We start from the raw sequence: 27,762 nt of genomic DNA, 5'->3' as shown, positions 1-27,762 counted from the left end.
GGGAAACTTATACTTAACATTACTACTTGTATACGACAAAGTATAATGTTTCTAACAATTTGCTACCATGAGCCTGTAACCGCTGCTATGACATAATACCTCTGATAGAACACACTCATGATTTACCATTAGAAACAAACACACTCATGATTTACCATGAGAAACAACACCGTACGCTTCATCGACGCCGGAACAATAACAAATAAAAGGATAGTTCATCACTTGCTTTTGGTTGACTGTAGCTAACAGTCACAAGTGGGGTGGTCAACCCGTATACTAATTATACACGACTTCCTCGCTCACACGGAATTAACGGTTACAGTTCAGAGGATTTCCACTAAGATCCCCAATATTAGTTGATGAGTACAATTACTCATGTAGACTTTAACGGCTTCCTATAGCTCTAACAACAAAAGCATCTTTATGTCTAAAACCCTAAGTTACTAGACTATGCTTTTAAACATTACTCCTAACTTCATAATATTTAGGCAGTATAACAACTATATCTTGAAGTAAAACCAGGTTTTATCTTGAACTAAAACCAATAATAACAATATATAACGTTCCTAGTTTTATCTTGACATAAAACTATCAATAGCAATACGAAGTTTTATCTTATCATAAAACTAACAATAACAACGTATAACATATCCAGTTTTATCTTGCCATAAAACTATTAATAGCAACATACTTTATAACTTAACATATAGATCTTCCGAATATAACTTCGGAACTATATCGCACACAACATATATATAGAATCTTAAATATAACTCAAGATCTACATTATTAAATTAACATACTGATAAGTTGATAATAGTTGTATATATTCAAAATATTATATTTAGAACAACTATACCCCGACTATTATAACTATATACTGTCATATAGACATAATAATAACATATATATAATATCTAGCATGCGTTTTCCCCCGAAATATTAGAAAGTGGGGCCGTGAAACTCACCCTAGTAGCGTGATTTTATGTTATCTAAGCAAAAACGGTCAGCGTACGAGGTCGTCGGGACTCGGGATGCAAAATGGCCTCCAAAAACGAGATAGAGAGAAGAGTTTAGGTGTAAGAAGTGTTAAGGTCGAATTTTTTATTTATAGGCTGATTTTTGGCCATTCACGACGTGAACCAAGCGTGTTCACGTCGTGAGCTCGATCCTGCTCACTTCGTAGACCCGCCATTTGGTCCCTAGCTTCGGATGGTGTCCCTTTGACTCCTCACGACGTGAATAAATCCTTGCTCACGTCGTGAGTTTGGATCTTATCCCCTCGCAGCCTCGTCACACCTTCTAGATCCGAAATGTAGCGGTTTGAGTCCTCACCTCGTGAACATTTATGTTCACCTCGTGAGTTCAGTCAAATTAGGGTTTCTGACAGCGATATCTTCGAAAGGCCATAACTTTTGCATACGAACTCCGTTTTTGACGTTCTTTATATCCACGCGTAGGTATTTACAAGTACTACAACTCTATTTTAGACTTAAATAGCTAATTCTAAGTCTATTTTAAATTCCTCTTATTATAGAGATTTATAGTGTTCGGTTTATCATAACTTCTTCATGCGAAGTCAGATTCAAACATTCTCTATATTTTTGGGATCGTATGGATGTATACTTTGAGTTGTATTATAAAGAAGATTCATATTTGTATTAGAATTTATCATGAACTACATAATACTCTTACCACATTACTAGGTTCACATAATCACATTACATGATTGGCATAATCACATGTGATTGTCTATTGACCTATTTTGACTAGTGTTACATTCTCCCCCCGTTAGAATAATTTCGTCCCGAAATTTATCTTATGGATGGGGTTTCGTTAAACAGTTGGGGGTATTTTTCTTTCATCTGATCTTTACATTCCTCGCAAAGAGTTCCATCGAACTTTCACTATGGGAATACGACTTTGCTTTAATCGTTTGACTTCTCGATCCATAATCTCAACAGGTTCTTCTACAAAGTTGAGTTTCGTATTGACTTGTATCTCTTCGAGAGGTATAACAAGAGTGTCATCGGAAAGACATCTTTTGAGATTTGATACGTGAAAAACATCGTGCACATTACTTAGCTCTTGAGGCAACTTAAGTTGGTATGCGACGGAACCAATTCTTGCCAGAATTTCAAAAGGTCCTATATATCGTGGGTTTAGTTTGCCTCGTTTCCCAAATCGAATTACACCTTTCCAAGGAGAGACTTTCAACATTACTTTATCTCCAACTTGGAATTCTAAAGGCTTACGTCTTACGTCAGCATAGCTCTTTTGAAGATCACGTGCAGCCTTTAATCAATCCTTAATTTGCACGATATTTTCAGTTGTCTCGTGGATTATTTCTGGTCCAGTACGTAAGGTATCGCCTGTACGTTCTCTGGCCATCTGCGTATCTCCAACTTCTGCCCAACACACTGGGGAACGACATTTTCGTCCATAAAGAGCCTCAAATGGTGCAACCTTGATGTTGGTGTGATGACTATTGTTGTAGGAAAACTCAATTAACGGTAAATGAGTATCCCACGCATTTCCAAAGTCTATTACACAGGCTCGGAGCATATCTTCTAAAGTCTGAATGGTTCTCTCACTCTGACCATCAGTCTGTGGATGGTAAGCTGTACTCATGTCTAGACGTGTTCCTAAGGATTTTTGTAGAGATTGCCAAAATCGTGAAGTGAATCTACTATCTCGGTCAGAAATAATAGAATTTGGAACTCCATGCAATCTGACAATTTCCTTAAGATAAATTCTAGTTAGCTTCTCCATCTTGTCGTTCTCCTTAATTGGTAAGAAACGGGCGGACTTAGTCAACCTATCGACTATCACCCAAATAGTGTCGGACCCACTAGGAGTTTTAGATAACTTAGTGATGAAGTCCATTGATATCTGTTCCCATTTCCATTCAGGTATTTCCGGTTGTTGAAGTAAACCTGAAGGCTTTTGATGTTCTGCCTTTACTCTAGAACAAGTCAAACATTTGCTCACATAAGTAGCAATTTCAGCCTTCATGTTTGGCCACCAATAATGTACTTTTAAATCTAAGTACATTTTGTCAGAACCTGGATGCACGTAATATCTGGACTTGTGGGCTTGTTCTAAGATCAAGTCCCTAACTCCACCGAACCTAGGCGTCCAAACTCGGTTCATAAAGTATTGTATTCCGTCATCTTTTCGTATAAGTTGCTTTTCCATTCATCGCAAAGCTTCGTTCTTAATGTTTTCTTCTTTTAGAGCCTCAAGCTGAGATTCTCTAATTTGTGCGGTAAAGTTAGAATGGATAGTTATAGTTAATGCTCGTAGTCGTCGGGGTTTAATATATTCTTTCCAGCTGAAGGCATCTGCTACCACGTTTGCCTTTCCGGGATGATAACGAATCTCACATTCGTAATCATTCAACAATTCAACCCATCTTCTTTGTCTCATATTAAGATCTTTTTGGTCGAAGATGTGTTGGAGACTCTTGTGGTCGGTAAAAATAGTACACTTAGTACCGTATAAGTAATGTCTCCAAATTTTTAGTGCAAAAATTACAGCTCCCAATTCAAGATCATGGGTAGTGTAATTATTCTCATGCATCTTAAGTTGTCGTGATGCATAGGCGATAACTTTTCCTCTTTGCATCAACACACATCCCAATCCTTGATTTGACGCGTCGCAGTATACAACGAAATCTTCTGTTCCATCTGGAAGGGATAGGATTGGTGCACTACACAACATTTGCTTCAGTTTTTGAAAAGCAGCTTCCTGTTTGTCTTCCCAGTTGAACTTCGTATTCTTCTGGGTTAGTGCTGTAAGTGGCTTGGCTATTTTGGAGAAATTCTCTATGAATCTATGGTAATAGCCAGCAAGTCCTAGGAATTGACGCACCTCTGTTGGCGTTTTTGGTGCTTCCCAATTCCTGATTGCTTCAACTTTGGATGGGTCAACATGAATTCCTTCGGTGCTAACTACATGACCCAAAAATTGTACTTCTCTAATCCAAAACTCACACTTGGAGAATTTAGCGTAAAACTTTTCTTTTCTTAGTAGTTCCAAGATTATTTGCAGGTGTTGACCATGTTCTTCCTTGGTTCGTGAATATATCAATATATCATCGATAAATACGATCACAAATTTATCCAAGTATGGTTTGCAAACACGATTCATGAGATCCATAAACACTGATGGGGCATTGGTTAATCCAAAAGACATAACTAAGAACTCATAATGACCATAACGAGTTCTAAATGCTGTTTTTGGAATGTCGTCTTCTTGTACTCTGAGTTGATGGTATCCTGATCTAAGATCTATCTTTGAGTAGTAGCCGGATCCTTGCAGTTGATCGAATAAATTATCAATTCTCGGAAGTGGATAATGATTCTTGATCGTTAGCTTGTTTAGCTCCCTATAATCAATACACATTCGAAAGGATCCGTCCTTCTTCTTGACAAACAAGATTGGTGCTCCCCAAGGTGAAAAACTTGGTCGGATAAAGCCTTTGTCAAGAAGTTCTTGTAGTTGGCTAGACAATTCTTGCATTTCAGATGGAGCCAACTGATAAGGAGATTTCGCTACTGGTGTTGCTCCTGGAATTAAATCGATTCGAAACTCGACTTGTCGGACGGGAGGTATTCCAGGTAGATCTTCAGGAAACACGTCAGGGAAATCACACACTTGAGGTATGTTCTTGATTTCTTTTGTCTTTCTCTTCCTATCTACAATGTGGGCTAAGAATGTGCTATATTTCTTATGTAGATATTTCTGGGTCTTAGTACAAGAGATAACTTTGAGATTCGTCCCAGATTTATCACCATAGAAAATCAGGGCTTCGCCGTTTAGTAAGGGTAGTCGTATGGCTTTCTCATGACATAGAATTTCGGCACGGTGTGAAGATAACCAATCCATGCCAATTATGACATCAAAACTACCGCTAGGCATTGGCATGAGGTTGACGTGAAAAAGGTAGTTTTTAAGAGTTAACAGACAGTTTTCTAGGATTTCATGTGTTTTCTCAGTTTGACCGTTAGCGATTTCTACTTCATAGATTTCTTTTAATCAGCTAGACTCATGACTTAACAATTTTCTAAATGTCGGAGTTATAACACTTTGATCTGCTCCAGAGTGGAAGAGTATAGAAGCATATAAATTATCTATAAGAAACGTACCAGATACGACCGAAGGGTCCTGGATAGCCTCTCTGCTTCCGATCACAAACGCCCTGCCACGTCCTATGCCTCCTTGACTCCTTAACTTTGGACATTCTTTCTTGATATGTCCAACCTCCCCACACTCGTAGCATCTTCTTTCTTCACCACGACCTGTCCCATTATTGGTTTGTTGTTCAACTGTTGCAGGTGTTGTGCTCCTGCAGTAACTAGCAGTATGCCCCTTTTTCTTGCACTTCATGCAGACAAAACAGTCACCTGGATGATGACGGTTGCACTGATTGCACCATGAAGATTTTGGTTGTGTAGGTACTGCTGTTGTGGCTGCATAATTGGTTACCACTTCTTGTCTTTTCTCAGATGATTGTTTGGGATTCTTCCTATTAAACTTGCGCTTGTTTGTTCTAGATTTGGGAGACTCAGCCTTTGAGACCACTTCTGTTCCTTGGATCTCTGTGAGGGTTAGCTGATGAGCTATCCTCTTGGTGCTGTCATAAGTCGTAGGCTTTGATGCGATCACCATGCCTTTAATTTGCGATGCTAAACCCCAGATATATCGCTCAATCTTTTTATATTCAGGGGTTACAAGTGTTGGACACATTACAGCAAGATCATTAAATCTAGCGGTATAAGCTTTTATCTCTGAACCCTTCATGGTTAAGGTCCACAGTTCTTGTTCCAGTTTATGTATCTCCTCCCTAGGACAATACTCCTCTACTAGCATCATTTTTAGCTCCTCCCATTTCATGGAATTTGCAGTATCAATTCCCATGGTATTCACATGGTTGTTCCACCAGGTGAGTGCTGCATCAGCGAAAGTACATGCTGCAAATCGTACTTTACAATCATCTGGACAGAAGCTTATTTGAAAGACGGACTCTGTCTTTTCTATCCACCTCGTCAAATTAACTACCCCTTCATTTCCATGAAAGCTTTTTGGCCTACAATTCATAAAATCTTTGTAGGTACATGTTCTAGTGGTCCCTACATGGCCTTCATTTCTAACTCCATCTCTTGTGACATTAGATAGAGCCGCATCAATTCTTTGAGCTATGATTTCTTCAAGTTGTATTGTACTTATTGAGGGGTTTATTTCTGGTGGTGGTTGCGGTTGTTGTTGTTGTGGTGCTGATGGTCGGTTAGGGTTTAGCCAATTACTCCTTCTAGGCATTTTGTTTTAGTTCCTATTATAAATAATAAGAATTTTATGAGTTTTGTTAATCATTTAATACACGAGTACTAAATACTCCAGTTATTATTCACAGTGTAAAACGTAATAGACAACACAATGATTACTGTAACATATGCTTCATATTATTACCAGTGGTTACATCAGTTTATTTAGGTTATAAGAGAAAAGTTTCTATAAACATTGCAAAATTTGCAAGGTTTTCTACATCCTTTCTATGAACTTTCCTCTTTTCGCCTTAACTAGTCTGATTTTCTCTATTTACATAACCACTAGTTGGAGCTTATCTACCAGAAACCTAAGTGATGACCCAGCACGTCAGTGACCTTAACCACTTGCTCTTCAAGTGCTTGAGTTCTCTGCTCAAGACTTCCCGTGCGTTCTTCATTTCTTGAGGTTTGATTGTAGAGCTCTAAATCATGTCATTATAAGCAAAATTTATACGATGATGGACATCCATCACCGATTCCTGATCTCGTGTCCTTTGTCCTTCTAGCCTTCGCACTCTTCCAGAGAGATAAGTAGCCCTCCCTTCGACAATTTCCATTTTGTCTTAAATTTTGACACTTTTCTCAAACAATTGGGATAAAGTGTTATCTTCAGAAGAATGTGGGAGATGTGGTCGAGATGATTGACCAGTCTCATACATCTTGGTAGCTCTTTCTTCCGCCACCCACCTATCAACGGTTTGTGCGATTTGTGCAGGTTCATCTTTAACTCTATGACTTCCTGAAGATGTCGCCTTCTGACTCTTCTTAATCTTTGGCCATATCGGTATGGATTTACGTGCCGTGCGTTTCATTTTTACTCCTCCTGGAACTTTACGGTAAAGAGTGTTCAGTGGTGGTAAAGATGATGCCACCGATTCTGTCTCCTCCATGGATTCGCTTTCTTCCATTGGTTCACTCTCTTCCCATTCGTTGGAGGGTAAAGGTGCTCCATCGTCAGAAGGTATTGGATGAAAGGTGGTTGGATTTATAGGGTAGTAAGGATCGCCTACCATCATGCGGAATGAAATTTCCTCTTCTTCATCCGTATCCTCGATGATTATCCATTCTCGTGAATGTGCCATGTCGAATTCCTATACGTTTTGGATCACCAAGAGTTTTAGTCTATCAAATATTACTCCCAAATTAAATAGTTCATATGATTTGATCATAATAAAATGTAGTTGCGCACCTACACCTAGTTGTGATAAGATATATGCACATATAAACTTTAGTTGAAATATTTGATCTAAATCCTTGAGATCAAAAACATTCCGGGTATTAAGGTGTATTCTCATCGCGGGTCTGAGTCTTTACATATGACTCTATATTCTTATTTATTGTATTCATGCTTTAATTATTGTTTGTTACTTCAGGTCTATCTGATAAGGCTCCGGCCAGTCAGGACAATCGAAAGGGCATGATCATTTTAGCATATAGCCGTTCTGAAATCCAGCAACCCAAATCGACATGTCTATCCTTGTCACCGCTCCTGTAAGTAGTCCTTCAGTAGAATAATTAATAATACTTTTTATTTATAGGTTAAGGGATATACCTAAACCTAATAGAGTAAGCCCTAAACTATAGACGTGCTTTCCTAAGAAAGTACTAGTTCACTATAGTTAATAGCTCTGATACCAATTTCTGTCACACCCCCAGCCATCGGCGGAAACACCGGGTAGTGTAACGTTATTCTTCGTATCACAGTTATATAACATACATTGAATAGTACTAAAGAAAATACATACCTTTATTGATAACTGAAAGTTACATAACTTTTTTTCTAGAACCTATTACATATTATCCGACTATGGCATACTTCTTAATGAACAGAAAGGTAATAGTAAAACTTCTTCTGTTCGAATACATACCAGCTTTTCAAATTCCTGAAAACACATGCATTTTAAAATACGTCAACATAAAGTTGGTGAGTCCACAGGTTTTGACTCCATAAAATAATACATTTTCCACATTCAAAAGTATAGTTTTTGAAAGTATCATTTTGACTCTCCATCATTTAGTATGTATATTAGGTATAATAGTTTACTTATCAATTAAGTGTTATACCTAAACATTCCTTAATCCTAAGGTATAAGTAGGGGAAACTTATACTTAACATACTACTTGTATACGACAAAGTATAATGTTTCTAACAATTTGCTACCATGAGCCTGTAACCGCTGCTATGACATAATACCTCTGATAGAACACACTCATGATTTACCATGAGAAACAAACACACTCATGATTTACCATGAGAAACAACACCGTACGCTTCATCGACGCCGGAACAATAACAAATAAAAGGATAGTTCATCACTTGCTTTTGGTTGACTGTAGCTAACAGTCACAAGTGGGGTGGTCAACCCGTATACTAATTATACACGACTTCCTCGCTCACATGGGATTAACGGTTACAGTTCAGAGGATTTCCACTAAGATCCCCAATCTTAGTTGATGAATACAATTACTCATGTAGACTTTAACGGCTTCCTATAGCTCTAACAACAAAAGCATCTTTATGTCTAAAACCCTAAGTTACTAGACTATGCTTTTAAACATTACTCCTAACTTCATAATATTTAGGCAGTATAACAGCTATATCTTGAAGTAAAACCAGGTTTTATCTTGACCTAAAACCAATAATAGCAACATATAACGTTCCTAGTTTTATCTTGACATAAAACTATCAATAGCAATACCAAGTTTTATCTTATCATAAAACTAACAATAACAACGTATAACATATCCAGTTTTATCTTGCCATAAAACTATTAATAGCAACATACTTTATAACTTAACATATAGATCTTCCGAATATAACTTCGGAACTATATCACACACAACATATATATAGAATCTTAAATATAACTCAAGATCTACATTAGTAAATTAACATACTGATAAGTTGATAATAGTTGTATATATTCAAAATATTATATTTAGAACAACTATACCCCGGCTATTATAACTATATACTGTCATATAGACATAATAATAACATATACATAATATCTAGCATGCGTTTTCCCTTGAAATATTAGAAAGTGGGGCCGTGAAACTCACCCTAGTAGCGTGATTTTATGTTATCTAAGCAAAAATGGTCAGCGTACGAGGTCGTCGGGACTCGGGATGCAAAATGCCCTCCAAAAACGAGATAGAGAGAAGAGTTTAGGTGTAAGAAGTGTTAAGGTCAAATTTGCTATTTATAGGCTGATTTTTGGCCATTCACGACGTGAACCAAGCATGTTCACGTCGTGAGCTCGATCCTGCTCACTTCGTAGACCCGCCATTTGGTCCCTAGCTTCGGATGGTGTCCCTTTGACTCCTCACGACGTGAATAAATCCTTGCTCACGTCGTGAGTTTGGATATTATCCCCTCGCAGCCTCGTCACACCTTCTACATCCGAAATGTAGCGGTTTGAGTCCTCACCTCGTGAACATTTATGTTCACCTCGTGAGTTCAGTCAAATTAGGGTTTCTGACAGCGATATCTTCGGAAGGCCATAACTTTTGCATACGAACTCCGTTTTTGACGTTCTTTATATCCACGCGTAGGTATTTACAAGTACTACAACTATCTTTTAGACTTAAATAGCTAATTCTAAGTCTATTTTAAATTCCTCTTATTATAGAGATTTATAGTGTTCGGTTTATCATAACTTCTTCATGCGAAGTCAGATTCAAACATTCTCTATATTTTTGGGATCGTATGGATGTATACTTTGAGTTGTATTATAAAGAAGATTCATATTTGTATTAGAATTTATCATGAACTACATAATACTCTTACCACATTACTAGGTTAACATAATCACATTACATGATTGGCATAATCACATGTGATTGTCTATTGACCAATTTTGACTAGTGTTTATAGTGAACTAAGTATACCGAACCTTACATGGTATACAACTATAAACACTAAGGGGCCGAAGCGCTCTGAACTAAAAGTATACTTTTAAAATACAAGTATTTTTGCAAAAAGTATACAAGTATACCTACATACCAGAAACAATATCATGAGTAGAAAAAAACAAAAGTATTTGGATGTTGAACACTGCGGTTAAAACTGGGCAGTTATGTAATCATGTCTAGGGTCAATATAGCCTGATCAACTATATTTATTTGAGACATGACCAACATGTGCTTGGGAGTGACTGTGGTGTTGCAACACGCCTAAAACTTACCTAGTATCCATACAACGAAGTATCAAAAGAACAAAACATACAACTTAAAATACTGTAGGAGTATTTTAGCCAGAGCCGAATACATTGTAATTCATTCCTAGTGTTGCTACCTATTCGTTTCTTAGCGATAACTCACTTGCATTAGTAACCTTTCTTTGCTTATCGCTTGGTAGAACACTTTATTATCAGGATGAGATATATTTTGTTTCATATATCTTGAGGACTTACCATCCTCTTCTTCCTGGTTGTTTCTAGAACAAGATGCCTCCCCGAAGAAGACCTATCAGAAGAAATGACGACACTCCACCCCCACCACCCCCTCAGTTCGATCCCGCTATGTTCCAGGCAGCTGTTACTGCTGCTGTGGCTGCCGCGATGTCACAGATTAATCCTGGCGGATCTTGCGGCCAGGGAGGTGGTACTCATCCCCAAAATCATGAAGGTGGTCAGGGACACCAGAAGGAGTGCTCTTATAAGGACTTCATGAACGCGAAACCCACATCTTTCGATGGCAAAGGAGGGGTTATTGCCATGACGCAATGGTTCGAGAAGATCGAGTCCATTTTTGAAATATGTTCCTGTTCTGAAGCCAACAAAGTAAAATTCGCCGCTTGCACTTTCGCCAACAGAGCACTGACCTGGTGGAATGGTCAAGTCAAATCCCTAACCCTGCCAGTGGCAAATGCTATGGGTTGGGAAAGTTTAAAGGAACTCATGCTGGCTGAGTACTGCCCACGGGGCGAAATGCAGAAACTGGAGCACGAGCTCTGGACCCTGAAGATGAAGGGTTCCGACATTGCTGCCTACACTTCTAGGTTTAAAGACCTAGCGCTTCTTTGCCCGAGAATGGTCACCCCGGAAAGCAAGAAGATAGAGAGATACATTTGGGGATTAACACCCCCAACGCAAGGGAATGTCTTGGCTGCCAGGCCAAACACTTTTGACAGCGCCAAGTGCCTGGCACAAACCCTCATAGATCACGGAGTTGATCTTGATAAAGTGGCAACCGCTCCCGAACCAGCAAAGGTGAGCGGTGAGAAAAGAAAATTCTGGAAGCAGCGAAAGGGCCAGCCTTCGCAGGAGCCCTCAAAGAAACAGCAAACGGTGGCAGTCCACGCTGCTACTACTCCTGCCGCTGCTCCTGCCACTCAAGCACCTACCAGTAGATATGCTGGTACCTTTCCTCGGTGCGACAAGTGTAACTATCATCATAATCCCGACCCATGCCGAGAAATGTCATGCACCAGCTGTGGCAAAAAGGGGCACACAGCTTGAGTTTGCAAGACACCAGTCCAACCAACCAATCAGGCATCTGGAGCAGGCGTCGGTCAAGCCTGTTATGGTTATGGAGAAGTCCGGCACTATAAGAGAAATTGCCCCAAGGTAACAACAACCGGTAGCAGGGAGAGTACTAGCGATGGGGCAAGAGGAGGCAGTCACTGATCCCACCGTTGTTTCGGGTACGTTCCTCCTCGACAACTCTTATGCATGCATTCTTTTCGATTCTGGTGCGGAGAGAAGTTTTATTAGCCATGCATTCAAACATCTCCTCAAACATAAACCTCAAGCACTAACCGAAACATTTACCGTCGAGATGGCTAACGGTGAGAAAGAGAGCACTAATGATATATACGTAGGATGAACCCTTACCTTAAACGATCATTCTTTTCCCATCGACCTTATGCCGGTTTCCATAAAAAGCTTCGATGTCATCATCGGCATCGATATCTCAATCTTTCCTCTGATAAAACTCTCATGATTTACGGCGATAAACTCAGTTCAAACCTCCGTATCGTTTCGTGCATCAAAGCCCAGAAACTTCTGCGAAAGGAGTGTCATGCATTCCTAGCCCATGTCATTAACGAGAAACAGGAAGTTAAATACCTCGAGAGCATCCCCGAAGTCTGCAACTTTCCCGATGTTTTTCTCGAAGACCTCCCGGGAATCCCTCCCGAGCGCCAAGTCGTGTTTCGCATCGACTTAGTCCCCGGAGCTACCCCCGTAGCTAAATCCCCATACCGATTAGCACCGGCAGAAATGCAGGAGTTATCCAGTCAGCTCAATGCGCTGCTCAGCAAAGGATTCATCAGACCGAGTTCCTCACCCTGGGGAGGCCCGATCTTATTTGTGAAAAAGAAGGATGGATCCTTTCGGATGTGCATTGATTACCGTGAACTGAGCAAGCTCACAGTTAAAAACCGTCACCCTCTTCCTCGAATCGCCGACCTCTTCGATCAACTTCAGGGAGCCAGTTACTTCTCTAAAATAGACCTAAGATCAGGGTACCATCAGCTGCGAGTCCATGAGAGTGATGTTCCTAAGACAGCATTTCGGACTAGGTATGGTCACTACGAATTTGTAGTGATGCCCTTTGGTCTAACCAACTCACCGGAGGTATTCATGGACCTGATGAATCGGGTGTGCCCTTGAGAACGGTGCTGGAAACCCTAAGGACGGAGAAGCTGTACGCGAAATTCTCCAAGTGCGAATTCTGGATTCGAAAAGTAACCTTCCTAGGTCACGTGGTAAGTGAGGAAGGCATACACGTGGATCCCTCCAAAATCAAAGCGATAGAGAAATGGTCAGCACCAAAGACGCCCACATAAATCCGTCAATTCTTGGGTCTCGCTGGCTATTATCGCAGATTTATCCAAAAATTTTCTAGAATTTCCAAACCCTTAACCATTCTGACTCAGAAAAACGTACCCTTTTGTTGGGGTGAAAAGCAAGACACTGCGTTCCAAACGTTGAAGCAGGCCCTGTGCAGCACGCCTATCTTGTCTCTGCCCGAAGGGACGGAGGACTTCATTGTCTACTGTGATGCATCCAAACAGGGCCTAGGCTGTGTGCTCATGCAACGGGGAATAGTCATTGCTTATGCCTCAAGACAGCTGAAAGCACACGAAGTCAACTACACAACGCACGACCTAGAATTGGGAGCGGTGTTCTTCGCATTGAAGATTTGGAGACATCATCTCTACGGAACCAAGTGCACTATCTTCACTGACCATAAAAGTCTGCAGCATATCTTCGACCAGAAGGAGTTGAACATGAGACAACGACGATGGGTTGAGCTACTCAGCGATTACGAGTGCGAAATCCGCTACCATCCTGGCAAGGCCAATGTGGTGGCAGATGCCCTCAGCCGGAAGGAGTACTCAGGTCGTAGAGTGAAGGCACTGACCATGACTATCCATTCCCATTTATCCGCGCAAATCAAGGAGGCTCATCTGGAAGCCTTAAATCCAGAGAACATGCCGGGTGAAGCCTTGAGAGGAATGGAAAAGAACCTAGAGATCAAGGGAGACGGAGTCTATTATTTCATGGATCGGATCTGGACCCCAAAGTTCGGTGGTTACAGAGAGGTTGTAATGAACAAAGCTCACAAGACTAGATACTCCGTTCATCCAGGTTCGGAAAAGATGTACCTCGATCTCAAGAATCTGTATTGGTGGCCGAACATGAAAGTAGAGATCGCTACCTTCGTGGGCAAGTGCCTGACTTGCGCCAAGGTGAAGGTCGAATATCAGAAGCCCTCAGGTCTACTCCACCAGCCGAAGATACCTGAGTGGAAGTGGGAGAGAATTACTATGGATTTTATCACCAAATTACCCAAGTCTTCGAGTGGGCACGACGCCATTTGGGTAATTATCGACCGACTGACTAAATCCGCCCACTTCCTGCCGATCAAGGAAAACTTCAAAATGGAGACACTCACACGAATCTACATCCGAGAGATAGTTAGACTGCATGGTGTGCCTGTGTCCATTATCTCCGATCGAGATAGCAGGTTCACTTCGAGGTTCTGGCAGTCACTGCAGAAGGCTCTTGGAACTAAGCTGGAAATGAGCACAGCTTACCATCCTCAGAGAGATGGGCAGAGTGAGAGAACCATCCAGACCTTGGAAGACATGTTGAGAGCATGTGTCATTGACTTTGGTGAGTCGTGGGACACCCATTTGCGCTTGGTCGAGTTTTCCTACAACAACAGTTACCATACCAGTATCAAGGCTACGCCTTTCGAAGCCCTCTATGGTCGCAAGTGTAGATCCCCTCTGTGCTGGGCTGAGGTGGGCGACACGCAACTAGCCAAGGGGCAAGTCCCTGACAGTACTCTCACTGGCCCAGAAATCATTAGCGAAACCACAGAAAAGATCGTACAAATCCGGGAACGACTAAAAGCTTCGAGAGATCGACAAAAGAGCTACGCCGATAAACGACGAAAACCCTTGGAGTTCCAGGTCGGAGACCATGTTCTGCTAAAGGTCTCACCCTGGAAAGGCATGATACGCTTTGGTAAGCGTGGAAAGCTAAATCCAAGATACATAGGACCCTTCGAGATCCTCGCTAGGATCCGTCCCGTAGCCTACAAACTTCGTTTACCGCAAGAACTTAGCAACATTTATCATGTATTCCACGTTTCGAATCTTAAGAAATGCGTATTCGACGAAACCCTTACGATTCCTCTCGACGAGATTGAGATCAACGAGAACCTGAACTTCGTGGAAGAACCAGTCGAAATCATGGATAGAGAGATCAAACGAACGAAACAAAGTCGCATCCCGATAGTGAAGTTTCGCTGGAATGCCAAGCGGGGACCTGAATTCACTTGGGAGCGCGAAGATCAGATGAAACAGAAGTATCCGCATCTCTTTTCTAATCCATGATTTGTATTCTATGTTCGAATTTCGGGACAAAATTCCCTCTAACGGGGGGATGATGTGACAACCCGAAACTTTTTTTCCGTTATCCTTACCCAGTTTCCGTTAATAAAATTTGGGTTTTTATTTAATTCCGTCAAATTTCTTAGTTTGGGAAGGACCTTACGTTTTAAATAAATCAATTAGGATTTATTTCCGTTCACGTTAATATTATTTTTGGTCTAACGGAATATTCTAAGCTTAGTACAATCTAAGTTTGGGTCCAAGAATGAGTTTTTCCAAGTCAAAGAGTAGTATCCGAGCCAAACAACCCTTCGAGAGGAGTTTACGGCCGCAAACTCAGTTTACGACCGTAAACCCTGTTTACGACCGTAAACCCTGTTCACGGCCGTAAACCCTGCACCCCACCCCTTGGTCGTAAACTCACCCCTATATAAGGGATGAGTGGCCTTCATTTCTCACTTTACACATCTCAGGAGCTTTCTCTCTCTACTCTCTCTCTCAACAATTTTCGAAATTGCTCAAGGACCCTCACGAAGGTAAGTGATTCTTCACTTTGATTGTGTTTCTATCTCACTTCTAGTGGTAAATCCATGTTCCTATCTCATGAATCTCATCTTTTTCTAGATTTTCTCTCTCACAAGAACATCAAGAACACACACTAGTTCTTGGTGGCTAAAAAGCTCATTCCAAGCTTTTTAACAGTAAGTAACTACCATCTGTACTTGATATCTACTAGAAACCATCGATTTTCGCCTAAAAATCGACCTGAAACGCATGAACACAGGGGTTTACGGCCGTACTCCCTTCAATGGCCGTAAACTCCATTTTTGGTCGATTATTGACCTTTAAACTCTTCCTTGAACTGGGCACGAGGCTTAGGACACTTCCAAAAGGCTAGAAAGGACCTTGAAACACCGAAAATCGCACTTTTCGCCAAGTGTTTACGGCCATAAACACATGGGCCGTAAACCCATAGGCCGTAAACCCATGGACCGCAAACACTTGGGCTGTAAACCCATGGACCGTACACTCCTGATTACGACAGCAAACTCCCCTCTTCAATCACATGTGATTCTAACACTTAGTTTTAAGTGTTTCCTAGTCCCTAAGGTGGTTCTTTCCATCACAACTAGTGTTATGCCCTCACCTAATGCATATATGTACTTTTACATGCTAAATAGGATCCGTTTGTGCCCGAGGCTTTATTTGACACTCATCAATTCGTAGCAACTTACACTCGAATCCCACGTCAAACTGTGAGTTCATACCCCTACGCTATTTCGAGTTTTTCATGTTTTCAGGGGGGGAATACAAGCAAAAGTACAAGTAAACTTGTGCTCAAAGTATATTATTTTGTTTAAAATAATTATATGTTCAATATGCTTTTAATACAGAAAACAGTTTTACTAAACGATTAAGAAATCAACTCGTAGAAACAGTTTTCAAAACTAAAGCAATGAACTTGTGAATCTTATCATAAAATGTGATATTTTATAAAGGATTCATACAAAACATAAAAACGATTTTCGGTATTATTACATGCAAATTGTTAGTCTAAAGTTGGAGACACGTCCTTGGTAACACTCCCACCGGATTCGAGAGTGTAGGACTAGCACTTGTAACCAGAATCTCTTGTAGGGAGAGCGTGACTATTGTGTATAGATCTATACGGGACCGACTATCCTGCACCTTACTGCTAGCTACAGTTGGACCGATAGGTCCAGGGGTGACAAAGTCATAAAAAGATACTGGCCCCGTTACGTGCCATTTCAAGTCTAAGTACGGTTATGACACTCGCAACCTAGATAACAAAATTTACTTTTGTAATAATGAATCAAGTGAGCTAACCTCAAAGTAATAACCGATTCGATTACTAGAGGGTATTGTTAATACCCTTAGGATTTAGTTCACCACTTATTTATTAGTTTTATTTATGTAATAAGGCTAATACACCACACAGAGAACAAACAGGGTTTTTCAAGAAAACTACGTCTAACGATACAAGTATGGTAGATACTTGTACACCTCAGACAAGAACATATAACCAACTATAAACTTTTAAGGAAAATACAGGTTTTTGCTAGGATAACTCAACCTTACATAAACAGGCTGTTAAACAAATAACGAATGGATAATCAAACATCTTTCATAAGAAAATATAGGATTTTCGTGGGAAACACTTTTCAATGGATCAAAGAAACATTTCTTTCACCAGAACTAAACGCTTATGAACTCACCAGCTTTATGCTGATATTTTAAAACTGCTTGTATTCTCAGGGCAACAATAGACAGGTACTCTTGCCAACTTTTGGAGAAGACGGAGCAATTTGGAGTCACGTCTTTTACTTTTGTTATATACTGTTATGTACAAATTATGTTTTCAAACATATGTAAATAATCATACTAATGTAATGGTTGTGTTTACTTCGCTTGCTATGATACAATTGTTGTGATACTACGCATGACGTCACCCGCCCCCGGACGTTTCTGCCGTCCGTTCCGACTGTTCGGGGGTGTGACAGTATGCCTTTGAGACTGCCGCCCATATCCTTAATCTAGTCCCAACTAAAAAGGTTTCCAAAACTCCTCACGAGATGTGGACATGGAAGGTTCCCTCGTTAGAACACATCAAGGTTTGGGGTTGTGAGGCTTTTGTGAGAAAAGAAACTCACGACAAGCTCAAACCTCGTAATGAGCGATGTATTCTCATCGGCTACCCACATAAATCCTTTGGTTATCTCTTTTATAGTCCGAGTGAAAATGTTGTCTTCGTTGCGAGGAGATGAGTCTTTCGCGAGAGAGAACTCATATGCCAAGAGGACAGTGGGAGGCAAATTGACCTTGAAGAGCTTCAAGAGTTAAGTGATGAAGGAACCTCAAAGACTAGCGCTCAAACTGAGGAGGAAACTCCAGTTGAACCGATTGACGAGTCCTTACCTCTGAGGCGTTCCAGTAGAGTTAGACAGGCACCCGAGTTTTAAGGTATGCATATTACTACTGAGGGTGATATATTTGTCGGATAAGGTGTCTAAGTCTATAACTATATTTGGTATGTACTTGACCCGACCCGGCATGGTCCATTTGGGTTGCACTTCACCGAAACAATTTGTATGGATAATCTTTTGAGAATAGTATATTTATGATTTATTAATATATTATAAGTTATAATATATTAATATGAAATCATATTATTTAATTAGTATTGATCAAGAATTAATTTGGAAATAATTTGGTGATCAAAAGAGAATAATTAAATATGGATAATCCATGGAGTTTTTAACCCATGGATCCTATGGAAATGAAAGGTCATAGGTATTAGGGTTTACATGGATGTAACCCTAATCCACCATACTATATAAAGAGGTCTTTGGCACATGAAATGGCACTAGTGTGTGTGAGAACAAAGGTGGGCCGATTTCAACAAGTGCATACTAATCTCTCAAGTTTTCCAAGTTGGTTTGGTGATTTGTGATTCCACTTGAGGCATCCACATTATTGGTGCTAGGCTCTTGAAGCTCCAAGCAATCAACCACTAGAAAAGGTATGTTATTCTACTAAAGTTTTATATTACAAGTACCCCATAACATGAAAGTTAGGTTGAGAACCTTGGTATATCAAATTTGCATGTATATTAGAGGAAACATAGATCCAAGGTTTCTAGGGTTGCATGTACATCATAGGAGTGTTAGAATGCTCAAAACCCTTCAATGGTATCAAAGCCTAGGCTTGTTTTCATTATACGTGATGCAAATTGCCGAAAAATGTCGAAATTTTGCTCACTGTTCAGTGAACTCCCCGAGTCCATGGGGGGACTCGATGAGTCCAAGTGAAAACTCATCCTACTCGTCGAGTAGGTTCTTGTACTCGGCGAGTAGGAGGCCCTGTGTGTATATGCAAACCCTAATAGCTTTGGATCTAGTTTGTCTAATGAACATGCAATTGATAATCCAAAGCCATAAACCCTAGATCTAATAAACTATAACTGAAATTAGGGTTTAGATCCTACCTTTGATTGTTATATAGCAATAACAATCAATCATTGGCTTCAGAAATCTTAGTGCCTCAAGTGTTGCACCTCTAATGGAGTCACAAACACCACTAAGCAACTTGGATGAAGAGGGAGGAGAGAGGAGGCACCAAAAACGGCTGGAAACCCTAAAGGAAGTATTCACCACGTTTTTGGGGCCAGAAGGGTTCCTTATATATGCTGGCTATTAGGGTTTACAGCTAGGAAACCCTAATCTGACTGCTTAGGCCCTAAGCAGCCCATGGACTCCTTTAACATATCCCTTGGACGAATTCCTTATGGGCTTCCTATAGAATTCGTCCAACCTATATATTATTAGGTGATCCATAGCCCAATTGTAATTATCTTATAATTACAACTCCAGTCCCCTAAGTTTAATTAATCTCTTTTAGTCACAAAATTAATTCTTAATTAATTCTTGACTAATATTAATTAAGCAATATGATTTCTCCTTTAATATATTATTCTTATAATATATTAATAAATCATAATTAAACCTATCTCTCCTTAATTCATCCTAGATATTGCTATGGTGAAGGCAACCCAAAAGGACCATGCTCATAATCGGGTCAAGTACATACCAAAATAGTTATGGACTTAGACACTAATCCAACAGTCTCCCACTTGGATAAGTCTAATAACTATTTTGCATAACTTCAGAACCTGATCAGCAATCGTAGCTTTCAAAAGCCGCTGTCAACTCTGATCTTATCAGATACGCGTGTCCTTTAGATAAGGGATCATACATTCCTCCATTCTACAAGATATCGTATAGACATGAGACATGGATTTAAATCATTCTCTCTGTCTATGTATTGTTTCCCGACATCTGATTTATGACGACTGACAACAAACTACAATTGAACACATCAACTTAGTCCCAGCTTGGCCAAGCGCTTAGGGTGTCATCATTAAATCATTGAGGGGCCCACAGATATCACTTTTATCCTACTTTGGGTAAAAGGAATGGATAAACTTCGACTCAAATGCTTGCTTGCACCTACTAATCGAATCACACACAACGATAAGTTTTATAACACCATGTTACTGGTGCGTTTACTTATCATCAATGTGCAACCGACCAGTAAATAACAACTCACACATCTCGGTTTCAAGAATATACAATGTTATCGTCTCACTAATCACCCGTGATAAAACCATGAAGTGATTCAAGTGAGCGTGGGTTTAATCCAATACTTTAATCTTATCAAAGCACTCATGAACTCTGCAGCAAACTTGTGCTATGTCTAAACACTTTATACAATCTACAGACAAATTCATGACAGTCTTCCTTCATACCTACTTCCAATGTATGATCGACTGTGGAGGTTCGAATAACCCAGTTATGCTGGAAGTCAAAACATGCAAAGTGAAACACAATAATAATATTAATCCTATATGGCCCCAAAACTTTTGAGCGTAAATAAAACACTTTTATTTAAACACCATATTGATTACTCATTATTCATTTCTTACTGTTTCAGAAAATCAACTTATTACTCGAATTATAACCACAATTGTCCCATGCTCCAAGCATGCACACTTTGGTTTCCTATGGTCCATACTTTGTGAAATAGATCAATTGAAATTTTTTTCCAATGTAACTCATTTCACAATCCCCAATCCTTATTATTAGTATAAGAATACCAAATTCTTGCCACTTTTAGAATATGTCAGATTCTAACATTTTATGCAACGATCCTTTCGTGAAGTCACAACAAAAGTCACAAAGACTCGGCCAATGAAATCCCAAGGTACTCTATCAGAAATTGTTACAAAACAATTATATAGATGTGATGTCTCTCACTCAAAGTACATTCCTTTGAACATCCTTTTTGCATAAAAGTTTCTAATCTACATAGATTCTTACTTTCCAACTCCCATTTATGGAAACATTTCCATATTTGCTATATGACAACTCATTCTTAAAAGAATCTTATCTATTCATAATAATGTCAATATAGTCCATCCAATACTATACTTCCAACTACTCATAAGTGACCAATCCTTGGCGAACCTTAGATCATCCTTTGATAGTTGTTTAATTATTTTAGTCAAAGCCAGTTCTAGTCCCTTTTCCCTCTTAATGCCCTAGGCATTTGGAAAATTTTAGAATGGTCAAATATTATAGCATATACAATCGATCCTATACCCGAAGCGTATTGGACACGATGTATAATGTCTCACATAAAGACGTGATACTTTATCATCCTTCTGCCATAATATTTTATGTGCCATGTTCCCACTATTCGAACTATGAAGAGGGATGCCGTAATCATAATCGAATATTGAGAATGCACTATTTATCCTTGACTAAATTTATTAACATTTCTCGATCTAAGCTTTAGATTTTGAAACGAAGTATAATATTCTCTCCCTTAAGCAAAACAACTTTTCAACCCTTGCAACTTTGCAAAGTGAATCTTTGTTTTCTATAATTAATATTGCTAACTTGCAATACTTACCATAATAATCATGCTCCCACTAACACGATGATTATTACAATACAAGCATAACACTTATGTTCCCACTAGCTTTGACATGTATTCAGAAAACAGCTGAACTTCTAGAAGACAATGCTTATTGAATTCCTTAAGTTCATATTTCTAACACTTGATGCTTTGATAATCCTTTATCTAAGCTTTTTAAGCTCATACATATTTGCCTTACATAGCTCACATGTGTGACAACCGTCAAAATTCGAGTCGGTTCTAGATTTGAATAAACTTAGTTGCACATATACGCACGACACATACTGGACTTAGTGACTAGAAGCTCAGTTATAACCTACTAGAAACTTGGAAGCAACTAGAAACAATGGATAATGTACTTAGATTTCACATTGATATGTGAATTCTACAACTACTTAACTGTAGAGGCTATCCATATTCGGGTCACTCTTTGACTCGAACACCTTTTCATGAATCATATACACACATCATGCACTTGACCTAGAAGTAGAAATTAGGTCAAAGTCTCATAGAAACTTAAGTCAAAGTTGAAGACTAGGACTAGTATACTTGATTCCTCAATTTCCCTTGAATCTCGGAATCACTACATAGAATGCCAATAAACCGATAAAAATAAATTACAAACATTATTTATAACTATAAAAGAGTTATAATACCATAAGATAATTTAAAGTCTCAAATATTCTATTTATTTTGATATCCAAATTTTTACAAACTCTCAAAAACCCTAAAAACCCTAAAACTTAAATTTTATAAAGTTTAACATCAAGAATTTTATAAAAATAGTTATGAAACTTATAATATTATCTTAAAACAATTAAATTCAGGGAAATATAATCAAGGAAAATAAAAATTTAAGTCATTAACATTCATCCTTAATTTATAAGTCAAAAATCAAGGTTTCATGAATAAAAACTTGATTTTAGTGCACATTTTGTATAAAATTTAGATATTTTATAAATAACTTAAATTTTATAAAACAAAATGAATGAGAAAGGGTTATTATACTCAAAATTTCGGACCCCTCTCTTCCCATATCTCTCTCTCACACTCTCATTCTCCAACACACACACATCTCTCTTCTTTCTCTCTCTAGAAAACTCTCTCTACCTTCTCTCTAATTTTTTTTCTCCAAACACCACAACCACAGCCTCTTAACCACGAAATTATGGAGATTCATAAGGATATTTCAAGCCACAAATAAATTTAAGGTAAAGAACATACATCTCTTGAAGATCCACAACAATGATTTAAGCCATGCATGTGCATTTTACTTCAAAAACCGACTTCTACTTCTTCATCTTCTTCAAACTTGTTTTCTTTTTGTTAAAATGGTTTTTAGAACATCATGGATGTGTTTTAACACCATGCATGTATGATAAACAAGGTTGCATGTTCATGATCTTAGTGCAAAAATCGATTTTAAGGATTAAAACATCAAACTCAAGTTAAGAGTTTTTGAGAAACAAAATTTTGTTCATAAATGAATGTATACATTTTGATAAGTTTTAATCTTTTGATCTCTGGAAACATGACTAGAATATTAGTTTATCATGATATCTTTTAAAATATTTCAAAAGATTTACTCAAAGAAATGATGAAAACTCATTTTTCTAACCAATCACCATGCATGCAATCTGCCAGATTTCTTTACCTGACTTTAAACTGTCATATCTCACTCATTTCTTAACCAAAATTCGGGATTCTTTTTCTGAAATATAATATTTTGAGTTAGCTTTCAAACCCATCTGACCTCACTGGAAAATTCAAATATTTTGATTTTTAGCAATTTTTACAAAACTGTTGCTCAATCAGCACCTTTTTGTGAATACTAGTTTTGTATTGCATGTTCAAAGATCTTATTCATGACTAAAAATCAAGGAAAAATTAACTTGAGCACTTAACATCATGTATTAAGAGGTATAAAAATATCTTGATTCAAAAGCCTTTGGAACATGTTGCAAAAATTCTCAAAGTAACATCAATAATTTTTACCAAAATCACAAGAATCAAGTTTTCTCTATAATTCTTTGAGCCTTTAGGCATGTTTTTCGACATCAAAAATAAGAAAACAATTTTTCATTGTTATTAAATTGCTTGAAGTTGTATTCTGGAAATTTTCAGCTCAATATATATTTTCTTTATTTTTACATGAAAATAATAATAAAATAGAGTGTTAAAGCATATAAAATACTTAAACTTGTAAATAAATTCTGGAAATATTTGTGGATGACCCTTTAAGTTAATAAACATCTCTCATAAAGTTTCATCGATTTTTGTTACTGTTTAGTATGATTTTTAATTTTCTTTTTATTTAGCTCTAATAAATCATAAAACCACTTTAGGGAATGTGAAAATATTATTTCTTATATTTCGCAGCTTGTACCTTATATTTAAGACTCCGAAAAATATTTTGGTAATTTTTGAAAATGTATATCTATTTTTCTTGAATTTTTGTGTTTATAATGGACTAAAAACAGGAAAAATAGTTTTAATTATCCAAACTTCATGAAAATTTACCAGAAACTCTTATAATATGTTAGGATAATACATAAAAATTTTGATGATTTTTATCTTCTGTATGCTATTTTTCTTCTATTTTCCCAAGATTTAATACACTTAAATGTACAAAAATCAGAAAAATTGTGTTAAACTTTTTGAAAACACATATTAATATTTTTCCTAGATTATGTACACTGTAAAATAGTTACACAAAAATTACAAGAATTTTTCATGATAATTTACTATTTTTCCATGATTTTATGATTATTCATGGAATTAAATGGTGAAAAATAGTTAGACAAATCAAAAATTCAAGAAAATTTATCTTAAGGTGTTTGACTTCAATTAAAAATGAAATACAAAGTTTGGGAAAGTTTAGAACTAAATTGATTTCGTTTTGAATATTTAATCATTGGAACACCTCTAAAATGTTAAATATTAACATTTCAATAATGGAAATTTTCCACTTAAATTGTTATATAACAATTGATTCTTTGAAACTTAATTTCCACAGAAAAATGTTTGTAACTTATCAATATTAAATTTTGACACATTATTGGCATAATTCTATTGTAGTAGTAAGTATACTAGTATTAGATTTCAATTAGAGACTCATTAGTGTGTAACATCGTTGTAGGAAAACGATAGTGGTACGAGTGGAGCGTAGATCAAGGCATCATTTGCATCATCTCAATACATTGTGAGTATTCACGCACTCCCTTATTTTCAGTTTTTATGTTTTGGGGTGGAAAAGCATGTCCCGAAAAACTATTATTTGAATGTTGTATTTAAATTGATTTGTATCAAACATGATTGCTATTTTATTGCTATGTCTCTCTATGTATGTCTATGCAACACGGAACATGAGAACTTATCGTACTAAGGCCCTTCCCTTATCTCTAACCATTAACTCTTTGAGCCAATGGTCATTATGGATAACGCTATTAGGAATTGACAACTCCTCACTCGCCCTATTGCTGGAGTGAATGATACCATATTCATCTATGGAACGATAAACATAGATCTTGATAGGGCTTCAGTCACAGGTTTGGTTGAGACTCATTGTTTGCTCATACACATACAAACTCGTTTCTCGTTATAGCAATAAACTTGTTATTTATTATGGCAATAAACTCGTTTATCAATTATAGCAATCAACTTTGTTTCTTATTATAGCAATAAACTTTGTATCTCATTATAACAATGAACTTTTGTTACTAAATACTTATTTACTTGTTTTAGCAACAAAATTGGTTGCTTCTTATAGTAACAAACTTGTTTGCTCCTTGTAGCAATGAAACTTGATTACTCATTTTAGTAACAAACTTTATTTCCCATGAGGATATGAACGTTGCATCTCTTTTGGGCAACATACTTTATTTCTCATGATGACAACAAACTATGTTTATACAAACTTATTTACTCATTTTAGCAATATATTTTTATCTATGGAAACTTATATCAAAATTTGATTTCGATTCATGAAACCAATATTATTTTTAAACTTGTGAGTACTCACCAACTATTTTTATAGTTGACGCTCGTTTTACATGCTTTTTCAGGAATCATCGAGTAAGTGGCACTTAGGGACACTTCACTTTTAGGAGCATTCGCATGTGTTGTATTTCAATTTACATTGTAATTTCTTTTAAAAGTTGTTCAAACCCATTGTGAATTTGTAATGATTTTTAATACTATGGTTGGTGTTGTCTTTTAACTTTTGCGATGAAACCCTTTGTACTGCCACGCCCTGTGTTTCCGCTTTAGCGGGCTGTGACAGGAAATGGTATCAGAGCCGAAGGTTATAGAGAATACCGGTTTTCCTTTGGAGAACCACAACTATAGCCAAAAAAAATTTCAAAATGTTTTTAAAATACCGAACATACTACTAGTATAACTAATTCGAGTATGCATTATTGGACTTTAACTAAGTATAGCCTGGCCAACTATGCTTAATTAAGGAAACTTAATGCGAGGCTTGAAACGGTTATAGTAGAATTATGTTCAAAACAATTTTCAACTTAAACTTTTGAAAAACAAAATTTTTGGTGTGCGTACGGGCATTGCATATTATAGGCATTCATCTAGATACACTTAGAAACTAAGTTCACTGTTATATCAATGCCCTTATTTAGAAATATTCTTATCCCTTATCAAGTGCTAGGTTAACCACTTAGGTTATATCACTAGCCACTCTAAGAGCAATGCACATAGTACTAATAATGGGTATTCCTCGGTAGCTATTGACTTTAGATATAAGGTTAGTAGTTAGATATACACTAGTAATAATCTTAAGTCGAAACCAATACCAATTATTCCTCAATACCTCTTCATCGTCTTCGTACTAGAGTTACAACTAGGAAAGCGTTTCGATACTGACACGGATGAAAATTGGAGCATCGCGTAAGGAGGTAGATGAGTCGTTTCTAAGTAATCACTTGGATACCATTGGTGGGCATTCCGGATTCGACTAACAAGGAGACACAAAGGTTTAACCTATTGCTACTAATACGTGAGACCTTATTACTACGCTACGATTTAGCTTTAGGTTGTTTCCACCTTCAGGTTAAAACTTAACATAGGATATCCCTTTGACCTCTATAAAAGGCCACGAAACTGCATTGACACCATAAAATGTTTTTCAAACAATTTTTCTTGCCCTTTATCTTAGGGAAAAAGACATCGGTACTCGCCTTATACTCGCCTTGTACTCGCCTTAGTATTTAGGTACGATCAGCTACACTAATATACTTATTCCTTACTTCTTAATCTTCCATCGAAAAATTATTTCGTTTCATCGGTTTTATTTATCATCGATAAAATACTTTATAACCACTTCATACAACTTACTAGACATTTCCTAACAATGTAAGCCATATTCTCGCTAAAAATCTTTTGACAACTTGCTTTAACTTAACACTTTTCTTCAAAACTCAATTTAACCAATATTGGTTTTAACCTTGCTATTTCAATTTCATTTCAAATTCATTTCAATGGATTGATGTGCTTTTAAGGGCATATAAACCATTTTAAACATTGCTTACCATTTTGACACGTCTTCGAAAAACTAGAAACATTTTCTTTTATAATCGTGTTTAAACTCTTTACTATAAAACTTAAACATATGACGTTAAAGTTCATATTATGTGTAAAAGCTTCATCGGATCTTCAAACCACTTTTATTTTAAGACTTTTGACTACTTCCCCATTTAGGCATCGTACTTTACTTAAATGTGTTTTCTTGAAACCCAACATGGTATTTTTACAACTTTCTAATCCAAATGTGTTTACAAGACATCACTGATGCCTACATTTCAAAACACACCTTATTTGTTTATTTTATTTCAAATTAGTTTTATAATTTGTGTTTATAAAACTTACAACATTGCAAAACTTAGTGTTCACTTTTAAATTTCCAGTGACACCTTCAACAATGTATAATTACTCTTCTAAATCTATTGAGTCTTTACCTTATATGTTTTAACTATTATTGAACTCCATTCTAAAAAGTCAAATTGTCAGATTTTCAACTACCGTTTGTAGTGCTTCTTCTTTTTCACAAATGGAGTTTAACTTAATAAG

This window comes from Lactuca virosa, chromosome 7 (genome assembly GCF_052849685.1).
Source record: "Lactuca virosa cultivar CGN04683 chromosome 7, Lactuca_virosa_CGN04683_v6, whole genome shotgun sequence".
NCBI lineage: Eukaryota > Viridiplantae > Streptophyta > Magnoliopsida > Asterales > Asteraceae > Lactuca > Lactuca virosa.
The sequence above is the reverse complement of the archived record's forward strand: the minus strand, read 5'-3'. Positions refer to the sequence as shown.